Genomic DNA, 26,278 nt, shown 5'->3' with positions numbered 1-26,278 from the left:
TTTTAGCTGAAGGTAAATTCTCAAGGGTAGCTGTTCAGAAATATAAAACAGGACACCATCTTCAAGCAAGTTATCACTGCCAAATCAGGTTCTGCTTCTCTCATCCCTCACACCAAGCTAAAACTGCTCTTGGTGTACATAATAGGGGAACGTGTCCAGGAACAATGCTCATGTTCTGTTTCTTTTCGCTCACTTCTTTAATGGGTAGTTTCTCTTCTTCAGCATTCTATCAGCATTGTGGGTGCAGGGACCTCCTGTCACATAGTGTTCAGCTTTGAACTCGCCAGATGTCATAGGTGCTTTCTGACCCTGTTCTCGCTACAGAGTCTGACATGCCACCTGGTGCTTTAGAGTTGCTTAGTTAGAGTCGGGCATCGACCTGTTGTGTGCTTACTAATGATCAGGCTTGCAAGAATTAATTTTTGCTGGCTTGTGAATTTCTGCTAGTGTCATAGGTTTCAGGAGACCTATCAGAGCCACCTCTGCCCTTTAAAAGATGGTGGAATCTTCTCGTGCATGTCGATAGTAGCTTTTGCATGGTTATCCAGCTTCTGATGAATTGCTGTTAGCATTTCTGGTGTGGGATGGAAATACTCTTGTTGTTTATTTCCTTCCTGTTCTTTATTTCCTCCTGAGAACGTTTTGTCTATACCTCTGTGAGTGATTGTTCTGAGTTTGAGTTTGGGTTTCCTCCAGTCTGTCTTTCTCTGTGTGATTTACCACTCCAGTCTCAGCTCTCTCATGGTTTGGGGTTGAGGGGGTTTTAGACCTAGGACTTATCAGAAGTCAAGGGTACACTGGCAGTTCAGACATCTTTACCTTCAAAAGTACCTCTGGGATATGGGTCAGTTAGGGACCCCTACCTTGAGGGCCAGTTTAGGAGCCCCTATTTCCAGTTACTAAGATAACTTCTTGACAACTCCTTTCTGACACTTTCTACCATGCTTTGCATCGGATTTTATCCAGTGGCTTGTCTGCCTCTCTCTTATGTCTGCATGAAGTTTGACAGACATGAAAGAAGCAAAGGAGCCGATAAAAAAAGATCCACAACCACTTCCTGTACAAAGCCAAAGACCCACCTCCATTTCCTGTAGAGAGACAAAGACTCACGTCAACTTCCTCTAGAGGGTAGTGATGGGCAGTCCGGCTCTTTTCGGCGATTCGGCTCACATGGCTCCGCTCACTAAAAAGAGCCGTATCTTTCGGATCCTAAATGGATCCCTATTAAATATGTGTTCACCCTAGGTGAACACATATTTAAGCTTAAGTTGATGAGGCTGAAACCCCACAAACCCACTGTCAATACTTCGTTCACTTGCAAATGGCCAATTAAATTGTTGAGTGGGTGAGGTTTTGCACAGGTGGACGGGGCTTCATCTGCCGAACGCCCAAATTTTACACCCAGTGAGAGCCATTAAGAGAATTTAGTGTCTCTAACTGGGGTGCCAGCTCCTGTCGTTCACAGCAAATTGCAGGGGATTGGTTGTGACCAAACTGGCACAAGAGTTTGGGTGCTCTTCGTATGCTAACCACTTGATCGAGCATAGGGGTGCTGGGGTATACTCGGTACTTGGTCCAGTGGAAGCACCTTGCAGTCTCTGAATGGCTCTCACTGGGGGTAAAAGCAATATTTTTAGAAAATTAGATATTTAGCATATAGAAACGGTACCCAGTATGCGAGGTTTGCCGTGACGTGGCAACTGGGCAAATATACAAATGGCCATTTCTATATGCTAAATATCTCATTTTTCTTAGATTTCTCTTAGCAGTAATGCAGGTCTATGTTCACACATTCATAGTTTTCATACTTTAGCATTTCAGAGTGCAAACTGTCTTTTTTTGTATTTTATGTCATGTCCAGTTATGCACCTGTTCACTTTACAGTTTGGTGAGTGCCGTCAGTCTTTTTGTCTATATTCAAGAGGGTCATACCTTCTGACCGTGCACCCCTCCCCCACTTACCACAGGTGATTTTATCCTATATAGCAGGTTCCTACTTGTCCATACAAAGGAGGTTTTTAATCCAGAGAGAGGCTTCAGCATAGTGTAGGTACCCAGTTACGAGATATGCCGTGACGCGGCAACTGGGCAGATATACAAACGGCCATTTCTATATGCTAAATATCTCATTTTTCTTAGATTTTTCTTAGCAGTAATGCAGGTACATGTTCACACATTCATGGTTTTTCATACTTTAGCATTTCAGAGTACAAACTGTCTTTTTTTTTTTTTTTTGTATCTCCCTGTGTGTATTGAAAGGAACCTGTCACTCCAGGGCAGCAGCCGTGGTATAGATGCTTCAAACCGACCTTTCTGACTAGTCTTGGTTTTTGGTTACAGATTGACTACAGTTTAAAAATTTTATTTCAAATATCTTCGAATCTGAACATGTCCTAAAATCTTCAATTTTACTTCCCTTAAATTCTATTACACTTTCTATTGATTTGTCAGAAAGTTTAAAGTGCATATACAAAATCGGCGCAGCTCATGGTAGTAAACCATTTGGGTACGTACATGGATTAATTGCCCCTGTAAGTAAAACAAATTTTGAAAAGAAAAGAAAAAAAGGAAAAGAAGAAATAAAAAAAAATAAATACAAACAAACAAATAGTAATAAGAAAAGATTTATTTCGCCTCTCGGTGAATCCATTTTAGCAATATTGTTAATTAAAATGTGAAATTCATACAAATAATGATCCTGTATAAACCTGAATTGTGAATCAAATAATGGAAAGGAGATTTTAAGGGGTTAAAATGCAACTTCTGAAAGTTTCCCTGTATAGCGAGGGCTCGGTAAAGTTATGACTTATGAGGAGTTAGATGCGAAAGCTGAGTAATATTGTTCCGTCTACTGTTTGGCATTATATCCGCAGTGCGATTTCCCATCTGCATGAAAATGGATCCTCCATAAAATAGGAAAATGTTACAAGAAATTAAACTTCATAGATAGCAATAAAATAAAAATATATGTTCAGGATTTACTTGAAATGAAGGAAAATATAGAAGTTAACTATTATATACATGGATAGATTTTGCAGAAGAAATAGAAATTGAAATAAATCAGCACCGATGAGATTTTACTGAGACTTTTATTTATTTTATTATTTTATATAACACTTTATTATTTATTATTATTATTATGTTATATGTACCCCTTTTCTCATGTAAAGCATCATAACAATAAAAAAAATAATAATTATTTTTATTATTTTGACCACCATTTTTATCCTCTAACCAAACATATCAACCTCACTTCCCCAAAAATACAATAAAATGCTAAATAAATAATATGAATGATAAAAATATGGTAAAATGTCTCGGCTAGCTTTGAAAAGAACTTATGATACTGTGTCGGGAGTTGCTTATGCTGTACATGTCTATGTGGATGTGGTTGCAATAAAGGTTGTTGCCTGAGAAATGTTATTAAGGTTTTATAAGGTCATGAAATTAATTAATGAGAAATTGGAGCCCATGACGAAATGTGCTTAAAGGGAACCTGTCACCACTTTTTCGGCCTATAAGCTGCGGCCACCACCACCGGGCTCTTATATACAGCATTCTAACATGCTCTATATAAGAGCCCAGGCCGGGGGTATAACATAAAAAAACACTTTATAATTCTCACTCAACATTTGCGCTGTGGGCCTAAAGGGCGTCTCCGTTGTCCGGTGCCGCCTCTTTTGGCCTTCATTATTCGCCTTCTTCTCTAGCCGTGGTGCATGATCTGAGCAGGGCAGATCAAAGTATTGTAGTGCGCCTGCACAGGACCGGCGAGTGTGTATGACGTAGACGCATCATGCACCGCGGAATCAGAAAGAGGACGAAGATGGCCGAAAGAGAAGGCATCGGCACCGGACAACGGAGACGCCCATAAGGCCCACCACGCGACTATTAGGTAAGTGTTATAAAGTGTTTTTTATGTTATACCCCCAGCCTGGGCTCTTATATACAGCATGTTAAAATGGCATCTTATATGCCAAAAAAGTGGTGGCAGGTTCCCTTTAAAGGTTTGGGTAGAGTCATCATCTACAAACCAATGCATTGAGTTTTTTGGGCAATGACTTAAAGGAGTATTGGCATTGTTAAAAGTTATCACCCTACACTAATAATAGATGACTTGTGCATTTTGGGAGTTCTATCCTCTGGAACCCGCCACTAATCATGAGAACTGGGTTGTGAAATCCCTTTTACAACATAGTATTGGTTGAGCAGTCAAATCGCTGCTCCATTTATTGTATAAGGGCCTGCCCCCTAAAAATATTTCCAGACAATGAATGGAGGGAGCCATAGTGTGCTAGTTTCATCCTGAAAGAGAATTTAAGGGTGCCATTCTCTGGATCAAATTTCCAAAAGTCAGACACCCAAAAAATCTGCAAGTGATGGTACCCGTTGTCAATTATAGGTGATCATTTTTAGTAGATTTCTTTTAAAATCCACCACAGGGTTTCCAGACATATGGAGCTTTTTATTTATTGATACATTTTATGGCCCTCACCAAAGAAATGTAGGTCAGAGACTCCTCGGGGGGGGGGGGGGGGGGGGGGTGTGTGTCTTTAGGCTGCTTGACATAAATATGTTGCAAGTCACACCACCTTGGTAAAGTCCATAAAAACAAAGACTAAACAAAAAGACCCATAGCTCTGGAACCGTATGGCGGATTTAGAAAAACGCAAAAAATATAATATTTAGGGGACCTAGTGAAAGATTATTTTTAAGTGATTGCCCTCAAAAAGACAACTTATTAACCCCTTTATGACCAAGGTTGTACTGGTACGTCCCTGCAGCGGCTAGCCTGTTGTAGTCCCCGCACATGTCTGTTGGTCAGATCAGTACACATGTGTGGCTAACAGGCGCAGGTGGATCAAAAATCCACCCGCAACTGTTAACCCTTTAGCTCATGCTGTCAAACACTGGATGAAGCAGGGATCACGCCATTCCTTGCTGCTATCGGCGGCCCCGTGATGTGATAACGGGGTGTTAGGGCCAGATGGACGGGCAGACCCGGGAGGTGGATCCACTGCGCCGAACTCCCCGATGAGGGAAAGGAGTACTTTAGTACCGGAGCACTTTAGGTAGCAAGACAGTCCGTGCACTGGAACACAATGGAGAAGTCCCTGGGACCACGAGGGCACTGATGGTGGTCCGGGTGACGGAGCTCAGGTTCGGAAGCCGTGATGATGTCAGGCGGGGTCCGGAACCGTTGGAGCGAGATGACGGGTCACCGCAGGGAACCGAGATGGTACGGACTGTCAGGATGGCAGATGGGCAGCGTTCGGGGTTCGAGATACAGCAGGACCGGATGGCGATGCAGGATCGGCTCTAGAAGACAGAGAGGTAAGTATCTCACAGAACACAAGGAGACCTGACTCCTAGCTTGGGAAAACACGAAGAACAGGCCCCGCTCCCTTGGACATTAACCCCCTTAATACCCTGTACCTGTATGCATCATTTCCTGTCAGTGGACACTGGCCCTTTAAGAAAGGCCCGGGTGCCAGAAGCCAGGGCAGGAAGCTGAGAGGAGGACGCAGCAGAGCCGGCCAGGGACTGGGAAGCCGACGGGCGCCGGGAGCGGGGACCAGGAGGCCTGGGAAGCGCGGGCACTGGAGGCTGGGGAGCGGGGAGCGTGGCAGGTGAGCCGGGGAGCGGACCAGATGACCCGGGGAGCGGAGCAGAGGACCAGGGGAGCGTGACAGTACCCCCCCCCACACCCCCCTCCCCGCAACCGGGACAGGAAGGCACGGATCAGAGGAGTGCCCACGTTCTCCCTGGGCTCCCAGGACCTATCCTCAGGACCATACCCTTCCCAGTCCACCAGGAAGAACTGTCGACCTCGTACGGTCTTCATGGCCACGATATCCCTTACCGCATAGATGTCGTCCTCAGCAATAGGAGGAGGAGCCGGACTGGCGGCAGCGGAGAAGGGACCAAGGACAACCGGCTTGAGCAGAGACACGTGGAAGGAGTTGGGTATCCTCATCGTGGCCGGGAGCTGTAGTTTGTAGGAGACCTCATTGATCTTGCCGAGGACTTTAAATGGTCCGATGTAGCGAGGTCCCAGCTTGTAGGATGGTATCTTCAGTCGGATGTATTTGGAAGCAAGCCAGACGAGATCTCCCGGAGAGAAACACGGAGGATCCAGACGTCTCTTGTCCGCGTGTCTCTTCATCCGCAGGGATGCACGTGCAAGGGAGGCCTTAACTGAGTCTCAAATGGTTGTAAAGTCACGGAGTACTGCATCAGCAGCAGGGATGTCCGAGGAAGAGGATACAGGCAAGGGGACAGACGGCTGAAGTCCGTAGACAACATGGAAGGGAGAACTGGAGGAGGACTCACTGACGTGGTGGTTATGGGAGAATTCAGCCCAAGGAAGAAGCGTAGACCAATCGTCATGATGGGCGTTGACGTAGTGACGTAAGAAAGAGGTCAATATCTGATTGACCCGTTCCACTTGGCCATTCGACTGAGGATGGTAGGCCGAAGAAAAGTCCAAAGTCACTCCCAGATGTTTACAGAGAGCCCTCCAGAAGCGGGAGGTGAACTGAGTTCCTCTGTCGGACACTATGTGTGATGGAAAGCCATGCAAGCGGAAGATGTGATGTATATATGCGTCCGCGAGTTCCTGGGCAGAGGGCAGTCCAGCCATAGGAACGAAATGGGCCATTTTAGAGAACCGATCCACCACGACCCATATGCCTGTGTGTCCGGAGGACAATGGCAAGTCCGTAATAAAGTCCATCGCTATGTGTTGCCAGGGAACTGAGGGTATGGGCAGAGGCAGAAGACGGCCATATGGCAGGTGTTTGGGAGTCTTGTTCCTGGCACAGGAGGAGCAGGCAGAGACAAAAGAGGCGACGTCCGTGTGAAGAGATGGCCACCAGTAATGACGTGCAATCGCACTCCATGTTCTCTTCTGACCTGCATGACCGGCTGTTTTCGAGGCATGGCCCCAGTGTAACACTTTTTGCCTGTCAGTTCCAGAGACATAGGTCTTCCCAGGCGGTATCTGGGCCAGGGTGACGGGAGCCACCGGAATGATCTTACTAGGACAGATGATGGGTTGGAAAGTCTCTTCCTCCTGCTCCATGGGCATGAAAGACCTAGACAAGGCATCAGCGCGTACATTCTTGTTCGCGGGTCGGAAATGGAGCTGGAAGTCGAACCGGGCAAAGAACAAGGACCACCTGGCTTGCCGGGGGTTCAGTCGCTGAGCCGTCCGCAGGTATTCCAGGTTTTTGTGGTCCGTGTAAATAATGACGGGGTACACTGCTCCTTCCAGAAGATAGCTCCATTCCTCCAGAGCCAGTTTGACTGCCAATAGCTCTCGGTCACCGATGGTGTAGTTGCGTTCAGGCACTGAGAAGCTCTTGGAGAAGAAACCGCAAGTCACCATCTTCCCGGAGGAGGACTTCTGCATGAGTACTGCTCCGGCTCCCGAGGATGAGGCATCCACCTCCAAGGTGAACTGGCAGTTTAACTCTGGATGGTGGAGTACAGGAGAGGAGGCAAAGGCTCGCTTTAGAGAGCCAAACGCGGCGTCGGCCGCAGGTGACCAGTCCTTTGGATTAGCCCCCTTCTTGGTCAAGGCGGAAAAAGGAGCAGTCAGAGCCGAGAAGTGAGGAATAAACTGGCGGTAATAGTTGGCGAATCCCAGAAAGTGTTGGATTGCCTTCAGTCCAGAAGGAGGAGGCCAGTTGAGAACGGAAGATACCTTCTTTGGATCCATCTGCAGTCCGGTATCGGTGATGAGGTAACCCAGGAAGGGGAGAGAAGACTGTTCGAAGACGCACTTCTCGTACTTGGCGTACAGGCGATTCTCTCTCAGTCTTTGTAGAACCAGTTGCACGTTCTCTCGGTGGGTCTGGAGGTCCGGAGAGAAGACAAGGATGTCATCCAGATATACCACCACACAAATGTAGAGAAGGTCCCGGAACACATCGTTCACTAATTCTTGGAAGACTGCTGGTGCGTTACACAGGCCGAAGGGCATCACGCAGTATTCATAGTGCCCATCGCGAGTGTTGAACGCGGTCTTCCATTCATCCCCTGAGCGGATACGGACCAGGTTGTAGGCACCCCGAAGATCCAACTTGGTGAACACACGAGCTCCTCTGAGCCGATCAAACAATTCGGGGATGAGCGGCAGGGGGTACTTGTTTTTTACGGTGATTAGGTTCAATCCCCGGTAGTCTATACATGGGCGTAAGTCGCCCTCTTTCTTCTTTACGAAGAAGAAGCCTGCTCCAGCAGGAGAGGAGGATCTCCGAATGAATCCCTTAGCCAGGCTCTCTGTGATGTATGTAGACATGGCCCTTGTTTCGGCTGGAGACAGTGGATATATCCGTCCTCGAGGTGGTGTAGTTCCCGGGAGCAGGTCAATGGCACAATTGTAAGGACGATGTGGCGGAAGTACTTCGGACTCCTTCTTATCAAAGACGTCCACGAAGGATCAATAGGCTGAGGGCAGTCCCGGTAGGGACTCGGGAACCGGAGGTCGCCGGATAGGTTGTATGGTCTTCAGACAGTTCTCATGGCAAGAAGACCCCCATCGAGTGATATCGCCAGTGCCCCAGCTGACTGAAGGCTCGTGTGTCCGCAACCAAGGAAGGCCCAGCAGGATTTGATGTGACATATGTGGGAGGACGTAGAGAGCGATGTTCTCGGTGTGCAGAGCACCGATACGCAGTTCAAGCGGCTTGGTGATCCAGGAGATGGTGTCAGAGAGGGGTCTCCCATCCACAGAGGCAATCACAAGAGGTTTGTCGAATGGAGTAACAGGCACCTGGTACTTGTCCACCATGGCCTGCTGGATGAAATTGCCTGCTGCCCCAGAATCGAGGTACGCCTCAGCCGTAAACCGCGTCTCTCCCGTTGTCACTTGCACAGTCCATGTAATTGGGTCTGAGAGAGTCCCAGCACCTAGGGTGGCCTCTCCTACCAACCCTAGGCTTTGGAGTTTCCCGGCCTCTCTGGACAGGAGCGTAGCAGGTGTGTGCCCTCTCCGCAGTAGAAGCAGAGACCCTTGGCGAGCCGCTCTGCTCAGCGTTGTTCAGACTGTCGCACACGGTCAATCTGCATGGGCTCATGGACGGAGACACCAGAGGCTGTTGACTGGAGTACGGCTTGCTTCTGTGGAGGAGAGGAATGCCTTACCGGACGTCTCTCACGGGACACCTCTTTGGACCGCTCCTGAAAGCGTATGTCCACTCGAGTCGCTAGGGTAATCAGGGCGTCCAGGGTGGACGGTACGTCACGTCCAGCCAGCTCATCTTTGATTCGACCCGAGAGTCCTTCCCAGAAGGCGGCGGTTAGGGCCTCGTTATTCCACCCGAGTTCTGAAGCCAAGGTGCGGAAACGGATGGCGTATTGACCCACCGTCAGAGTTCCCTGACGTAACCGGAGAAGAGATGAAGCAGACGCGGAGGCGCGTCCGGGTTCGTCAAAGGTGCTGCGAAAGGCCTGCAGGAACTCCTGGAGGTTCTTGGTCATAGGGTCCTCCTTCTCCCACAAGGGGTTCATCCACGCCAGTGCCTCGCCCTCTAGGTGAGACATGATGAAGGCGACCTTGGCTTGGTCGGAGGCAAACAAATGTGGCAGCTGCGTGAAATGGAGGGAGCATTGGTTTATAAACCCCCTGCAGGTCTTGGGATCTCCGGCGTACCGGGGTGGTGAGGCCAAACGCAGTCTGGAAGCATCCGAGGAGGCTGCCACGGGAGCGGGGGCCGTGGATTGACTAGTGGAGACCCGGGGCGCTGAAGATGTGACCGAGGCTTGTAGCGTGTTCAAGCGGGCGTCCACGGAGGTCATAAAGTTCAGCATGCGGGTCTGGACTTCACGCTGGCGTTAGAGTTCCTCATGCAAGGCCGCTAGTGCTTTGGCGGGATCCATGGCCTGTTCTTACTGTTAGGGCCAGATGGACGGGCAGACCCGGGAGGTGGATCCACTGGGCCGAACTCCCCGATGAGGGAAAGGAGTCCGGTAGCCGGAGCACTTTAGGTAGCAAGACAGTCCGTGCACTGGAACACAATGGAGAAGTCCCTGGGACCACGAGGGCACTGATGGTGGTCCGGGTGACGGAGCTCAGGTTCGGAAGCCGTGATGATGTCAGGCGGGGTCCGGAACCGTTGGAGCGAGATGACGGGTCACCGCAGGGAACCGAGATGGTACGGACTGTCAGGATGGCAGATGGGCAGCGTTCGGGGTTCGAGATACAGCAGGACCGGATGGCGATGCAGGATCGGCTCTAGAAGACAGAGAGGTAAGTATCTCACAGAACACAAGGAGACCTGACTCCTAGCTTGGGAAAACACGAAGAACAGGCCCCGCTCCCTTGGACATTAACCCCCTTTATACCCTGTACCTGTATGCATCATTTCCTGTCAGTGGACACTGGCCCTTTAAGAAAGGGTCAGTGACCGCGCGCGCGCCCTAATGCGCATGCGCGCGGCCCGGGTGCCAGAAGCCAGGGCAGGAAGCTGAGAGGAGGACGCAGCAGAGCCGGCCAGGGACTGGGAAGCCGACGGGCGCCGGGAGCGGGGACCAGGAGGCCTGGAAAGCGCGGGCACTGGAGGCTGGGGAGCGGGGAGCGTGGCAGGTGAGCCGGGGAGCGGAGCAGAGGACCCGGGGAGCGGAGCAGAGGACCCGGGGAGCGTGACACGGGGGCACCAATGTGTTTTCATGGTAGGGGGGACCCTATATAACAAGAAAAAACAGCATAAAAACAACCTCCACTTAAAAATATTATGTATTGCAAAGTGTGCACAGTACCAACATTCCAAGCTGTACTATTGAAAAAATGAGATTTTTGGCAAAAAATTGCAATTTTTCGAGCCACCCCGCCAACGTCACGGCAAATCTCCTGGGGCAGTCCTAACACTAAAACATTTTTATTTAAAGTGTGCCATGTGGCCTCACAAATGCAAAATTAGGACTGCACAGCACGTACCTTGTGCTTTTCAGTCACCGTCTCCATGACTGATTCATGGTTGTGGGCGGGACAGGCCCGAGCACATGCTGCTTAGAGTAAATAGCCAGTGGACGGGGTTGGATGGCAAGTGTGAACAGCCACCAACCGCCAAAAATCAGGACAGATGGAAAAATAAACATGAGGTGCACTGCAAGATGAGAATCAACTGGGACCCTATATAACAAGAAAAAACAGCATAAAAACAACCTCCACTTAAAAATATTATGTATTGCAAAGTGTGCACAGTACCAACATTCCAAGCTGTACTATTGAAAAAATGAGATTTTTGGCAAAAAATTGCAATTTTTCGAGCCACCCCGCCAACGTCACGGCAAATCTCCTGGGGCAGTCCTAACACTAAAACATTTTTATTTAAAGTGTGCCATGTGGCCTCACAAATGCAAAATTAGGACTGCACAGCACGTACCTTGTGCTTTTCAGTCACCGTCTCCATGACTGATTCATGGTTGTGGGCGGGAGAGGCCCGAGCACATGCTGCTTAGAGTAAATAGCCAGTGGACGGGGTTGGATGGCAAGTGTGAACAGCCACCAACCCCGTCCACTGGCTATTTATTCTAAGCAGCATGTGCTCGGGCCTGTCCCGCCCACAACCATGAATCAGTCATGGAGACGGTGACTGAAAAGCACAAGGTACGTGCTGTGCAGTCCTAATTTTGCATTTCTGAGGCCACATGGCACACTTTAAATAAAAATGTTTTAGTGTTAGGACTGCCCCAGGAGATTTGCCGTGACGTTGGCGGGGTGGCTCGAAAAATTGCAATTTTTTGCCAAAAATCTCATTTTTTCAATAGTACAGCTTGGAATGTTGGTACTGTGCACACTTTGCAATACATAATATTTTTAAGTGGAGGTTGTTTTTATGCTGTTTTTTCTTGTTATATAGGGTCCCAGTTGATTCTCATCTTGCAGTGCACCTCATGTTTATTTTTCCATCTGTCCTGATTTTTGGCGGTTAGTGGCTGTTCACACTTGCCATCCAACCCCGTCCACTGGCTATTTACTCTAAGCAGCATGTGCTCGGGCCTGTCCCGCCCACAACCATGAATCAGTCATGGAGACGGTGACTGAAAAGCACAAGGTACGTGCTGTGCAGTCCTAATTTTGCATTTGTGAGGCCACATGGCACACTTTAAATAAAAATGTTTTAGTGTTAGGACTGCCCCAGGAGATTTGCCGTGACGTTGGCGGGGTGGCTCGAAAAATTGCAATTTTTTGCCAAAAATCTCATTTTTTCAATAGTACAGCTTGGAATGTTGGTACTGTGCACACTTTGCAATACATAATATTTTTAAGTGGAGGTTGTTTTTATGCTGTTTTTTCTTGTTATATAGGGTCCCAGTTGATTCTCATCTTGCAGTGCACCTCATGTTTATTTTTCCATCTGTCCTGATTTTTGGCGGTTGGTGGCTGTTCACACTTGCCATCCAACCCCGTCCACTGGCTATTTACTCTAAGCAGCATGTGCTCGGGCCTGTCCCGCCCACAACCATGAATCAGTCATGGAGACGGTGACTGAAAAGCACAAGGTACGTGCTGTGCAGTCCTAATTTTGCATTTGTGAGGCCACATGGCACACTTTAAATAAAAATGTTTTAGTGTTAGGACTGCCCCAGGAGATTTGCCGTGACGTTGGCGGGGTGGCTCGAAAAATTGCAATTTTTTGCCAAAAATCTCATTTTTTCAATAGTACAGCTTGGAATGTTGGTACTGTGCACACTTTGCAATACATAATATTTTTAAGTGGAGGTTGTTTTTATGCTGTTTTTTCTTGTTATATAGGGTCCCAGTTGATTCTCATCTTGCAGTGCACCTCATGTTTATTTTTCCATCTGTCCTGATTTTTGGCGGTTGGTGGCTGTTCACACTTGCCATCCAACCCCGTCCACTGGCTATTTACTCTAAGCAGCATGTGCTCGGGCCTGTCCCGCCCACAACCATGAATCAGTCATGGAGACGGTGACTGAAAAGCACAAGGTACGTGCTGTGCAGTCCTAATTTTGCATTTGTGAGGCCACATGGCACACTTTAAATAAAAATGTTTTAGTGTTAGGACTGCCCCAGGAGATTTGCCGTGACGTTGGCGGGGTGGCTCGAAAAATTGCAATTTTTTGCCAAAAATCTCATTTTTTCAATAGTACAGCTTGGAATGTTGGTACTGTGCACACTTTGCAATACATAATATTTTTAAGTGGAGGTTGTTTTTATGCTGTTTTTTCTTGTTATATAGGGTCCCAGTTGATTCTCATCTTGCAGTGCACCTCATGTTTATTTTTCCATCTGTCCTGATTTTTGGCGGTTGGTGGCTGTTCACACTTGCCATCCAACCCCGTCCACTGGCTATTTACTCTAAGCAGCATGTGCTCGGGCCTGTCCCGCCCACAACCATGAATCAGTCATGGAGACGGTGACTGAAAAGCACAAGGTACGTGCTGTGCAGTCCTAATTTTGCATTTGTGAGGCCACATGGCACACTTTAAATAAAAATGTTTTAGTGTTAGGACTGCCCCAGGAGATTTGCCGTGACGTTGGCGGGGTGGCTCGAAAAATTGCAATTTTTTGCCAAAAATCTCATTTTTTCAATAGTACAGCTTGGAATGTTGGTACTGTGCACACTTTGCAATACATAATATTTTTAAGTGGAGGTTGTTTTTATGCTGTTTTTTCTTGTTATATAGGGTCCCAGTTGATTCTCATCTTGCAGTGCACCTCATGTTTATTTTTCCATCTGTCCTGATTTTTGGCGGTTGGTGGCTGTTCACACTTGCCATCCAACCCCGTCCACTGGCTATTTACTCTAAGCAGCATGTGCTCGGGCCTGTCCCGCCCACAACCATGAATCAGTCATGGAGACGGTGACTGAAAAGCACAAGGTACGTGCTGTGCAGTCCTAATTTTGCATTTGTGAGGCCACATGGCACACTTTAAATAAAAATGTTTTAGTGTTAGGACTGCCCCAGGAGATTTGCCGTGACGTTGGCGGGGTGGCTCGAAAAATTGCAATTTTTTGCCAAAAATCTCATTTTTTCAATAGTACAGCTTGGAATGTTGGTACTGTGTTTTCATGGTAGCACGGAGTCAGCTGATGAAAAATTCTTCTCCAAAACACTTCCATGAGTCACTTCCAGTGATAGCCGACAGAGTGCTGGCACTCACAGGAGATGAGCGATGCTGCTCTGATCATCGGAAATGCACAGGCATTTGGATAGTCAGGCATAAAGTCCCATAAAGGGACTAGTAAAATCAATAAAAAATTAAAAAAAGTTTTAAAAAATAAAAAAAAATAAAAGTTCAAATCACCCCTCTTTTTTCCCATTGAAAATAAAACAGTTAAAACCCCCCCGCATATTTGGTATCACCGCGTTCAGAAATGCCCGATCTATCAAAATATAAAATCAATTAATCTGATAGGTACATGGCGTGGTGAGAAAAAAAAATTCCAAACTACAAAATTACGTTTTTAGTTGCCGCAACATTTCTTTAAAATGCAATAGTAGGGGATCAAAACATCACATCTACACAAAAATGGTATAATTAAAAACGTCAGCTCCAAGACGTAAAACTACGCCATCACTGAGCCACAGGTCCCGAAAAATGAAAACGTTAAGGCTGAGAATGCACTTTGCGTTTTTACCTGTGTTTCTGCAGCGTTTTGAGCAGCAGCGTTTTCATGCCAAAATGCATGTGTTTTGGTTTTCCATGATAGTCAATGGAAAATGATGATTTCCTGACCGCAATTTGCGTTTTGAAACGCTGCGTTTAATTTGCATATTTTGTGGCAAAAAACATGCGTTCAAAGAAGCAGCATGTCAATTGTTTTTGCCATTTTAGGTGCGTTTTGCTAACATTGAAGTCAATGAGAAATGGCAAAAACCAAGAGTCCTTCAAATTCCTGCGTTTTACCTGCTTTTTCAGTGCAGAAAACATGCGTTTTGGACATTAAAATAATGAATTGCTATGTCCCTTTACACACACACAAAATCCGACAATTAAATTTATGAAAAATATGCATTTATTGCTATATTTCCGATAAAATGTGCTATAATTTTATGAATTACTTCTATTTTAATTATTTTTCCCTTTAATTTTTTTTTTTCACTTTTTTCACTCTTCTTGACTTTATTAGGCAGTCTTGATAATCAAAACGCATCTGTCAAAACGCAGGTGGAGACGCATGTAAAAAGCGCTGAAAACGCATAAAAAACGCATGCGTTTTTAGCGCTAAATTATGGCAAAAAACAACTTTGTAAAAAAAAAGACCATTAAAACGCGCAGAATAAACTGCAGGAACACCAACGTAAAGTGCGCTCCTAGCCTAAGAGTCTCAAAAAATGGCGACAAAAGCGCTATTCTTTTTTTGGACAAACGTCAGAATTTTTTTCACCCCTTAAAAAAAAAGTAAAAGTACACATGTTTAGAATCTACAAACTCGTACCGAAATGAGACATCATACTGACATATTATTTTTACTATTTAGTGAACCTAGTGACTACAAAACCCTCAAAACAATCATGCAATACCACTTTTTTTTCACTATTTCTCCACATTTGGAATTTTGTTCTTGTTTTCTAGTACACTATAGGGTAAAACTAATGGTTTCATTCAAAAGTGCATCTCCTCCCGCAAAAAATAAGCTGTCATGTGGCTACATGAATGAAAAATAGTACATCACCCATGGTGAAGGGGTTAAAGGATTGAAGGAAAATGTTAACATGACAATTTATTAATTTTCTATACATATAGATATATCTGTGCAAACGTGTGTGTATGTATTTGTGTATATATATATATATATATATATATATATATATATATATAATACATATGTATTTGCTCCAATTGATGGTCAAGCTATGGAAAAAAAGATAATTAATAAAATAAAACCCACAGTTAAAGACAGAAACAGAATTAAAAAAAAAGTAATATACAATTAAAAGATTTTGTATCTAATCAAAAACAAACAACTAAATACGAAAATAGTATAAAAAAATATTCAATAACAACTTGGACTCTGTATTTTTATTTATCTGAAAATGTAATTAAAAAAATGGAAAAGCGAAAATAAATTAAATACATAGTTAAATAAATAAATAAATGAATAAAAAAATAAACAATTATGTTACAAAATTTGCTAATCATGCACCAAAATGGACTGTCCTAGGATCTCAAGGGATTAATTTTTCCACAACATCCCACCGGTTACAATCTTTCCATCTGCTCAATACTCAAGTGAATTTTTTTTCACGACATCCCATTGGTCACAATGTTTCCATCTGCCCAATACTCGAGTGATTTTTATTTATTTATTTTTTTACAACATCCCATTGGTCACAATCTTTCCGTCTGCCCAATACTCGAGTGATTTTTTTTTTCTTCACGACATCCCATTGGTCATAATCTTTCCATCTACCCAATAATCGAGTGATTTTTTTTTTCATGACATCCCACTGGTCACAATCTTTCCATCTGCCCAATACTCGAGTGGTTTTTTTTTCATGACATCCCACCAGTCACAATTTTCCTATCTGCCCAATATTAATCTGTAACCTCATACTGTCCATTAGTTTAAGTCAATAGAGCAGGTATGGTCGCCTCCGTCACTGTACCCAAACTCGAAAAATTTCCTTGGTGGAACCTACGAGCCAACTGTCGCCTTTAATAAATGTAGCCGTCAAATCCGACTGCCAACCAAAAATAGCTCGTAGCCATCTAGAAGCTACAAAAATAAAGACTCCTCAAGAACCGAACGTGGTCCAGGTGCGGGGGAGAAGAGGGACGGTCGAGCTCTTATTTGTACAACATAAAACTTAGTGAAAGCATTGACTATGTCTTTCACATCGAAATGTACAACTTTGTTGTTTTATGTTATACAAATCCTCCCATACCGGGCTGACGGCGAGATTGGTGTAAGCTGTAAATTACACGCTGAACAGGACTTTATTTTTACTGTAGAAATCTCGATTTTGTTTGCCGCGTCTGCTGCCAAGTGCTAAATCTGGCATGCCTTGAATATTATTCCACACTTTATGTTAGCCTTCATGGGGTTAATTTGATTTTATAGGTATGTCAAGTAGCAGTAAGATATATTTTTTAATTTTTTTTTTTTTTTTTTTACTAATATGGCCTCAGTGAGAGCACAGGGACTCCACATAGAGAATAAAAAAAAATCCAAAAATAAAAACCTTTGTCGGACGGTGCCAAAATCTACATTTTCATTTGGCTAACAAGTTGCAGCTATTCATATTCTGTTACGTGAGTCAAATTTCAGACCTGACTAGACGGCTCTGGCTCCTGTACTGTGTTGCTGGACTGGTGGGTGACTGAAATTAACTATGATGTTTCATCTGGGCTCTTTGGGAAGGGGAGGGGGGCTCCAATGTCCTGGGACGGCTGCTTTACATTGCTGACGAGAGAAATGTTCATTACCGAATTGGACAATAATTGGGACACAATAATTTCAGGATAGGCTTCAATCTTTTATGGTCATTCCATAAACAGGAGGATCCACCCAAAAATGTCCCCAAGACACCGGATACAGTGAAGGAAATAATTATTTGATCCTTTGAGGATTTTGTAAGTTTACCCACTGACAAAGACATGAACAGTCTATAATTTTAAGGCTAGGTTAATTTTAACAGTCAGAGATAGGATAACTAAAATAAAATCCAGAAAATTGCATTGTATAAATTACATAAATTTATTTGCATTTTGCAGAGAGAAATAAGTATTTGATCCCCTACCAACCATTTAGGCCGGCATCACACGCTACAATATATCGGGCGATATTTCGTCGGGGTCACGGATTCCGTGACGCACATCCGCCATCGTTTGAGATATCGTAGCGTGTGACACCTCCGAACGACTGTGAACGAGCAAAAATACTCACCTTATCGTTGCTTGTCAACACGTCGTTCATTTTCATAAAGTCATTCCTCCTTCTGCACGCCGGTTGTTCGTCGTTTCCGAGGCAGCACACATCGCTCCGTGTGACACCCCGGAAACGACGAACACAGCTTAACTGTGTCCCGTCGGCAATGAGGAAGGAAGGAGGTGGGCGGGATGTTACGTCCCGCTCATCTCCGCCCCTCCGCTTCTAATGGGCGGCCGCTGTTTGACATCGCTGTGGCGCCGAACATCCCTCCCTCTTTAGGAAGAGGATGTTCGCCGCCCACAGCGAGGTCATTCGGGAGGTAAGTACGTGTGACGGGGGTAAACGACTTTGTGCACCACAGGCAACAAATTGCCCGTGACGCACAAACGATGGGGGCGGGTGCGATCGCTCATGCGATCGCATGATATATCGTCCCGTGTGACGCCGGCCTAAGAGTTCTGGCTCCTACAGACCACTTAGATGCTTCTAATCAACTCGTTACCTGCATTAAAGACAGCTGTCTTAAATTGTCACCTATATAAAAGACTCCTTTCCACAGACTCAATCAATCAGTCAGACTCTACACTCAACAACATGGGCAAGACCAAAGAGCTTTCTAAGGATATCAGGAACAAGATCATAGACGTGCACAAGGCTGGAATAGTCTACAAAACCATAAGTAAAGCGGGCTTTACCTGCAATGACATCGCGAACGAGATGTCGTTGGGGTCACGTAATTCCTGATGCACATCCGGCCTCGTTAGCGATGTCGTTGCGTGTGAAACACACGAACGACCGTTAACGATCAAAATTACTCATCTAATCGTTGATCGTTGACCGGTCGTTCTAATCCTGATTATCGTTGCTGTTGCAGGACGCAGGTTGTTCGTCATTCCTGCGGCAGCACACACCGCTACGTGTGACACCGCAGGAACGAGGAACATCACTGTCCCTGCAGCCGCCCGCAATGAGGAAGGAAGGAGGTGGGCGGAATGTTACGGCCGCCTTTCTCTGCCCCTCCGCTTCTATTGGGCGGCCGCTTAGTGACGCCGCTGTGATGCCGAACGAAAAGCCCCCTTTGAAAGGAGGCAGTTCGCCGGTCACAGCGACATCTCTAGGCAGGTAAGTATGTATGACGGGTGTAAGCTATGTTGTGCGCCACAGGTAACGATTTGCCCGTGACGTACAACCGACGGGGGCGGGTGCTTTCACCAGCGACATCGCTAGTGATGTTGCTGTGTGTAAAGCCCGCTTAAGACGCTGGGTGAGAAGGAGACAACTGTTGGCGCAATAGTAAGAAAAAGGAAGAAATACAAAATGACTGTCAATCGACATCTATCTGGGGCACCATGCAAAATCTCTCCTCGTGGAGTATCCAGGATCATAATGAAGGTGAGTGATCAGCCTAAAACTACACGGGGGGAATATTTTAATGATCTTAAGGCAGCTGGGACCACTGTCACCAAGAAAACCATTGGTGACACATTACGCCATAATGGCTTAAAATCCTGCAGTACCCGCAAAGTCCAACTGCTCAAGAAGTCACAAGTGCAGGCTCATTTGAAGTTTGCCAATGATGATTCTGAGAGTGATTGGGAGAGGGTGCTGTGGTCAGATGAGACAAAAATTGAGCTGTTTGGCCTTAACTCAATTCGCCGTGCTAGGTGGAAGAGAAATGCTGCCTATGACTAGAGATGAGCCAGCCTCTAGAGGCTCGAGTTCGGTTCAGTTGGTCGAACGGAGGCCGCGTTCGAGTTCGGTTCGGCGAGCCGCTCGACGAACCTCTCGAACCCCATTGAAAACAATGGGAGGCAATTACAAACAGATAAAAACACATTGTAAATGTACACATACAGTTAATAAACATTGCCATAATACTTACCTGTCCCCGCGACGCGTCCTGCGCTCTGTCTCCCGTCGCTTTTCCTTCCGATAATCGCTGCGTCCTCCTTGTAACCAGCACTGATGATAGGACCTTCCGTGACGTCAAAAAAGCATGTGACCAGTAACGTGTCTATTATCTCATTGGCTACAGACTGGTTACGTGGCTAGACATCATTGCTAGGTCCTGTCAGTGCATCTGTCCAGTACGCGGTGCTCGTTTGTGCATCCCATGTACCGTTCTGCTTCCCCGTTCCGTTATTGACCGGCTTACAGCCAGCAGCCTCAGCTCACTCACGGAGTGAAAAGACTGCACGGGAAGCAGCAGCATCTTCCCCTATGCAGCGCTGCTGATGTAGCAGAGCCGCATGGGTTGAAGGACAAAGAAGACATAAGACCATGGATCGTGGAGGGCTGACAGAGAGTAATAAACATGGAGTATCTAATGTGTCTGTGTATTTATTTCTATTAAAGTATTTTTTCTCTGTGTGGTGTGTTTTTTTTAACCCTTTATTGGAGATTCTTAATGGCCGGGTCAAACTTTCCTGACATTAAGAATCTCTGGCTTAATGCTAGCTAGTAAAACAAAGCTAGTATTAACTCATTATTACCCAGCAAGCCACCCGGCATCAGGGCAGCTGGAAGAGTTGGATACAGCGCCAGATGATGGCGCTTCTATGAAAGTGCCATTTTCTGGGGCGGCTGCGGACTGCAATTCGCAGCATAGGAGCCCAGAAAGCTCAGGCCAACCTGTGCTGCGGATTGCAATCCCCAGCTGCCTAGTTGTACCTGGCTGGACACAAAAATGGGGTGAAGCTCATGTCGATTTTTTTTTAATTATTTCATGAAATTCGTGCAATAATTAAAAAACGGGCTTCCCTATATTTTTGGTTCCCAGTCGGGTACAAATAGGCAGCTGGGGCTTGGGGACAGCCCGTAGGTGCCTGCTGTACCTGGCTAGCATACACAAATATGGCGAAGCCCACGTCATTTTTTGGGTGGGCAAAAAACTCCTGCATACAGTACTGGATGGAGTATGCTGAGCCTTGTAGTTCTGCAGCTGCTGTCTACTCTCCTGCATACACTAGTGAATGGAGCATGCTGAGCCTTGTCACTCTGCAGCTGCTGTATGCTCTCCTCCATACAGACAGACAGCAGCTGCAGAACTACAAGGCTCAGCATACTCCATCCAGGATTGTATGCAGGAGTTGTTTGCCCACCAAAAAAATTGCGTGGGCTTCGCCATGTTTTTGTATGCTAGCCAGGTACAGCAGGCAGCTACGGGCTGCCCCCAACCCCCAGCTGCCTATTTGTACCCGGCTGGGAACCAAAAATATAGGGCAGCCCTTTTTTTTTTTAATTATTTCATGAATTTCATGAAATAATTTTTAAAAAAAAAAGACGTGGGCTTCGCCCAGTTTTTGTGTCCAGCCAGGTACAACTAGGCAGCAGGGGATTGGAATCCGTAGCTCAGGGTGCCCAAGCTTTCTGGGCACCCCTGCTGCGAATTGCAGTCCGCAGCTGCCCCAGAAAAGGGCGCTTTCATAGAAGCGCCATCTTCTGGCGCTGTATCCAACTCTTCCAGCTGGCCTGGTGACGGGTGGCTCCCTGGGTAATAATGGGGTTAGGGCTAGCTGTATATTATCAACTGGCCCTAAGCCCGAAATTCATGGTGTCACGCCAATATTAGACATGGCCACCATGAACTTCTAGTACAGATAAAAAAAACACAACACACAGAAAAAATATTTTTATTAGAAATAAAACACAACACAATTAGGGACTCCATCTTTATTGAAATAAAGAACCCCCCTCCGCAGTAATCCTGGGTCAAGGGTCCCGCGCTGTCCAATCCGGATCCAATATCATCTGATTGGTTTGCTGGTTCGCTAAAGCGGTTGGGAAAGGAGCTGGTTTCAGCTTGTAGGTCAACATTTGAGGAATGTCTGTTTCAACTAGGTTTTTCTCTAGCCTTCTTTGATGCATTGAGGGTAAGTGAACTGGTTCACTTTGCAAAAAAATGGCTGGAAGTTTATTGTGCGCAGACAATGTTGCCTGGGTACGGGAGTCGAAAATCCAAGACAGACCAGTCCGGTATCAGTAAGCAAGTGCATTTGAGTGCAATCCCGCTATTGGGTATGTGTCCGTTAAAGTGTTTTGAGAGATTTAATGCTCTTAGGCCTCATCAGGATTGACCTTTGTTGTGCCATAAACATGGCTCCTTCTTATCAAAATACCAGTTCCTTTCAGTATTTAGTTATTGCTTAGTGTCTTTGGGATTGGACTCTTTTTTGCGTCCCATTCGAATTTTGGCAGTACCGGAAGCTGCAAAATGTGGTCTTACCCCTGACGTTGTTTGGTGCATATGTAACGCCCTGGACTAGCCAGGTAGTCACAGATAGACCCCCGCACTACACCTGTCCCCCAAAAAGGTGTAATCAGCCAACCATTAAAACCTAGTCACCTCTCTCAGTGCTTGATGGACACACCAGGGGGCGGAGCCAGGTGGTTGGCCACGCCCATCGAGGAGTTCAGATGGCCTGAGGCAGGAAACACAGTTAGTTGTCAGCTGTAGTCAGATTAGTGACAGGAGTGAAAGAGAGTGGAAGCAGGCCTGTGCCAAGTCTGCAGCAGTCTGACAGGTGCCGGCGTTGGAGCCCGGGCACCTTTGACTAGGAGGAAAATGGTGGCCTTAGCCTGCAGGAGCCGGGAAGACGGCTCGGTGGAACCGTGGGGGACAGGGTAGTGGCCCGCCGGTACCAACCCGGGGAGCCGACTCGGAAACCGGAGCACACAGGGGGTACTCAGACCCTGAAACGAGGTCCAGAATCCACTGGACTGAGTTAATTCACTGATTGTGGTCTGGACTATAGGTCCTTTCCCACCCAAGTCCCGACTGAAGACAACAGCCCACCAAGGGGGATAGAAGGCCACCGCACAGGCAGAGAGATCCCATGGGCCAGCGTCTGCGGGCAAAAGGGCTCTCCCGACATTCACAAAGCCGGGGAGCGGACTGCCGTTGCTGAAGCGCAGGCAGCCCAAGTACACAACACGGTGCAGGAGAAAGGCAAAGACCACCGAACCGAGTGGGGGACCAGACGCAGCTGGCTGCGGGCACCGACCATCATCAACTTGGTTTACCAGAGACTTGTGTGTGTCAATAACAGTGAGTACAACAGTGCCGTCCGGCCGTGCACCGCCCTGCACCGCCCAGTTATCCCCAACGGGTCCCGGGGCCATCACCCCTACCCACGGAGGGGTTAACATCTTGCTGCACCACCATCTCCCCCGGGTGCCCAGTAATCGCAGCGGTGGTGTCCAACTTCACCACGACCCGTGGATGGCGTCACAAACTCAAGCGCGGCTCCGGCCGTGCAACTACCTAACCCCCACCAAAAGCGCCAGCACCCCCTTTCAAAGCAAAGAGACCCCGGGTCCGGAGGAGCTCGAGCCACCCACCCACGAGCCCGGATCCGAGCGGCTCGGCTGCAGCCGAGCGCTGGGCGGTACACATAGGCCGGTGGGCGTCACGGCGAGTTCAATCATACATTAGGCCCCAACGGTTGAATGAAGACTAGTTTGTTATTGTAGGAATGCAGGTTCTACAGTCATATGAAAAAGTTTGGGCACCCCTATTAATGTTAACCTTTTTTCTTTATAACAATTTGGGTTTTTGCAACAGCTATTTCAGTTTCATATATTTAATAACTGATGGACTCAGTAATATTTCTGGATTGAAATGAGGCTTATTGTACTAACAGAAAATGTGTGATCCGCATTTAAACAAAATTTGACCGGTGCAAAAGTATGGGCACCTCAACATAAAAGTGCCATTAATATTTTGTAGATCCTCCTTTTGCAAAAATAACAGCCTCTAGTCGCTTCCTGTAGCTTTTAATGAGTTCCTGGATCCTGGATGAAGGTATATTTGACCATTCCTGTTTACAAAACAATTCCCGTTCAGTTAAGTTTGATGGTCGCCGAGCATGGACAGCACGCTTCACATCATTCCACAGATTTTCAATGATATTCAGGTCTGGGGACTGAGATGGCCATTCCAGAACATTGTAATTGTTCCTCTGCATGAATGCCTGAGTAGATTTGGAGCGGTGTTTTGGATCATTGTCTTGCTGAAATATCCATCCCCTGCGTAACTTCAACTTCATCACTGATTCTTGCACATTATTGTCAAGAATCTGCTGATACTGAGTTGAATCCATGCGACCCTCAACTTTAACAAGATTTCCGGTGCCGGCATTGGCCACACAGCCCCAAAGCATGATGGAACATCCACCAAATTTTATTGTGGGTAGCATGTGCTTTTCTTGGAATGCCGTGTTTTTTGCCTCCATTCATAATGCCTTTTTGTATGACCAAACAACTCAATCTTTGTTTAATCAGTCCACAGGACCTTCGTCCAAAATGTAACTGGCTTGTCCAAATGTGCTTCTGCATACCTCAGGCGACTCTGTTTTTGGCGTGCTTACAGAAACGGCTTCTTTCGCATCACTCTTCCATACAGCTTCTCCTTGTGCAACGTGCGCTGTATTGTTGACCGATGCACATTGACACCATCTGCAGCAAGATGATGCTGCAGGTCTTTGGAGGTGGTCTGTGTGTCCTTGACTGTTCTCACCATTCTTCTTTTCTGCCTTCCTGATATTTTTTTTCTTGGCCTGCCACTTCTGGGCTTAACAAGAACTATACCTGTGTTCTTCCATTTCCTTACTATGTTCCTCACAGTGGAAACAATTTTTTGTATCCTTCCCCTGAACAACTATGTTGAATAATCTTTGTTTTCAGATCATTTGAGAGTTGTTTTGAGGAGCCCATGATGCCAATCTTCATAGGAGATTCAAATAGGAGAACAACTTGCAAGTGGCCACTTTAATTACCTTTTCTCATGATTGGATACACATTGCCTATGAAGTTCAAAGCTCAATGAGGTCACAAAACCATTTTAGTGCTTTAGTAAGTCAGTAAAAAGTAGTAAAAAGTAGTAAAAAGTAGTTAGGAGTGTTCAAATCAAGAAATTGATAAGGGTGCCCATACTTTTGCACCTGTCAAATTTTGTTTAAATGCGGATTACACATTTTCTGTTAGTACAATAAACCTCATTTCAATCTAGAAATATTACTCAGTCCATCAGTTATTAGATATATGAAACTGAAATAGCTGTTGCAAAAACCCAAATTGTTATAAAGAAAAAAGATTAACATTAATAGGGGTGCCCAAACTTTTTCATATGACTGTATATAGAAATTGGTATTAACCTCCTTGTTGTTTTATTCTTCTATTGCGGTGTCCACCCTTTATTTGATTTGGATTATGGGACATTCTTATGTTTGCTGGGGAGCAATTGGGGCAGATCTGACAAAGAAAGATAGACAGCTTGGCCTTGCCAGGGAGGTGGTAATTATAAGGTGGCTCGGTTTTAGAGGTATGGGGTGGAACAAAGTTTTACAGGACATCCATAGGTATGTTTGTTTAGCTAAGGCCTTGGATATTTTAGTACTATATGTAGGTGTTAACGATCTTGGAGTTCATACTGTTGGGGAATTGATCAAGGACATGAAGCATAATCTGTTGCGACTCTGGGAATCTGTTTAAGGTCTGACAACGGTGTGGTTTAGAATGTGTCCTGACTCTCAAGAAAACTTGGCAAAATGCTTGGTAAATTGAGAGGTTGAAAAAAGCTCAGATAAACGGTAATAAGGCGATATCTAAGTTTATGAGTCACAATGGGGAAATTGCAATATCTCATTTTGACTTGGAACATGGAGATGAAAAATTTTGGTTGGCAGATGGGAACACCAGTGTACCATAGACATCGACTTCTGGGCCCTTGGTTTACAGGAGGGCATTGAGAGAGCAGTTTTGCTTTGCTTTGGGGGGGTGGTCTAGAGAAGTTGAAGTTTTTCAAGATGTTCTCATTGTGGCCCCTGGAGAGGGGGTCCATGAAGGTATTTCTAAATTGGTCCGGGGGATGCATCCAAATATGAATTCCCCAATTGTAAAGCAATGTTCAGTGGTCTGGTGATTTTTGGGGATCCCAGAGAAAGAATGTTGGGCCCCATGTCAGTTGATGAATGGATAAGGTACCCTTTGGGTTATGGTGTTCCCAAGCCTGTGTGGGTTATGGCAGGGAGTAATTCTGGTTTATTGTCAGGATTATTGTTTGGTTTAGGAATGACCAGAGTTTGTTCTTATAGCTTCAAGTAACTTACCAAGTTTTTTCAGTATTAAGGCTATGTGCGCACTGGGAAATGGAATTTTCTTGAGAAAATTCCGCATGTCCTCAAAGATTACCACACCCGCGGTAAAAAACCGCGGGAAACCGCATCCGAAAACCGCATGCGGTTTGCCGCGGTTTTCTGCGGTTTTACCACGGTATTATTCGCGGTATTGCCGCGGTTTTGCCGCGTGCGGGTTGGGATGTGCTTTATTGCATTCAATGCAATAAAGCACATTAAAAAAAAAAAAAGAAAAAAAAAAAGTCATTTAATTCTGAGATAGTAGATAGACAGAAGAATAGATAGAGGGAT

The 26,278-nt window shown here is 46.0% G+C and overlaps 1 long non-coding RNA gene across 1 annotated transcript in view; it reads right to left on the bottom strand.

Moving 5' to 3' along the window:
• Positions 1-9,989: 9,989 nt before the first annotated feature.
• The window catches only part of LOC142310370 (uncharacterized), a 201,661-nt gene continuing 185,372 nt past the window's right edge, over positions 9,990-26,278 (bottom strand). The window contains exon 4 of the long non-coding RNA XR_012754141.1: positions 9,990-10,240. This is a non-coding gene — a long non-coding RNA (uncharacterized LOC142310370). The remainder of the gene's footprint in view (positions 10,241-26,278) is intronic.

Source organism: Anomaloglossus baeobatrachus, chromosome 5, assembly GCF_048569485.1.
Source record: "Anomaloglossus baeobatrachus isolate aAnoBae1 chromosome 5, aAnoBae1.hap1, whole genome shotgun sequence".
Taxonomy (NCBI): domain Eukaryota; kingdom Metazoa; phylum Chordata; class Amphibia; order Anura; family Aromobatidae; genus Anomaloglossus; species Anomaloglossus baeobatrachus.
Note: the sequence above shows the minus strand (reverse complement) of the source record. Positions and strands in the feature narration are given on the sequence as shown.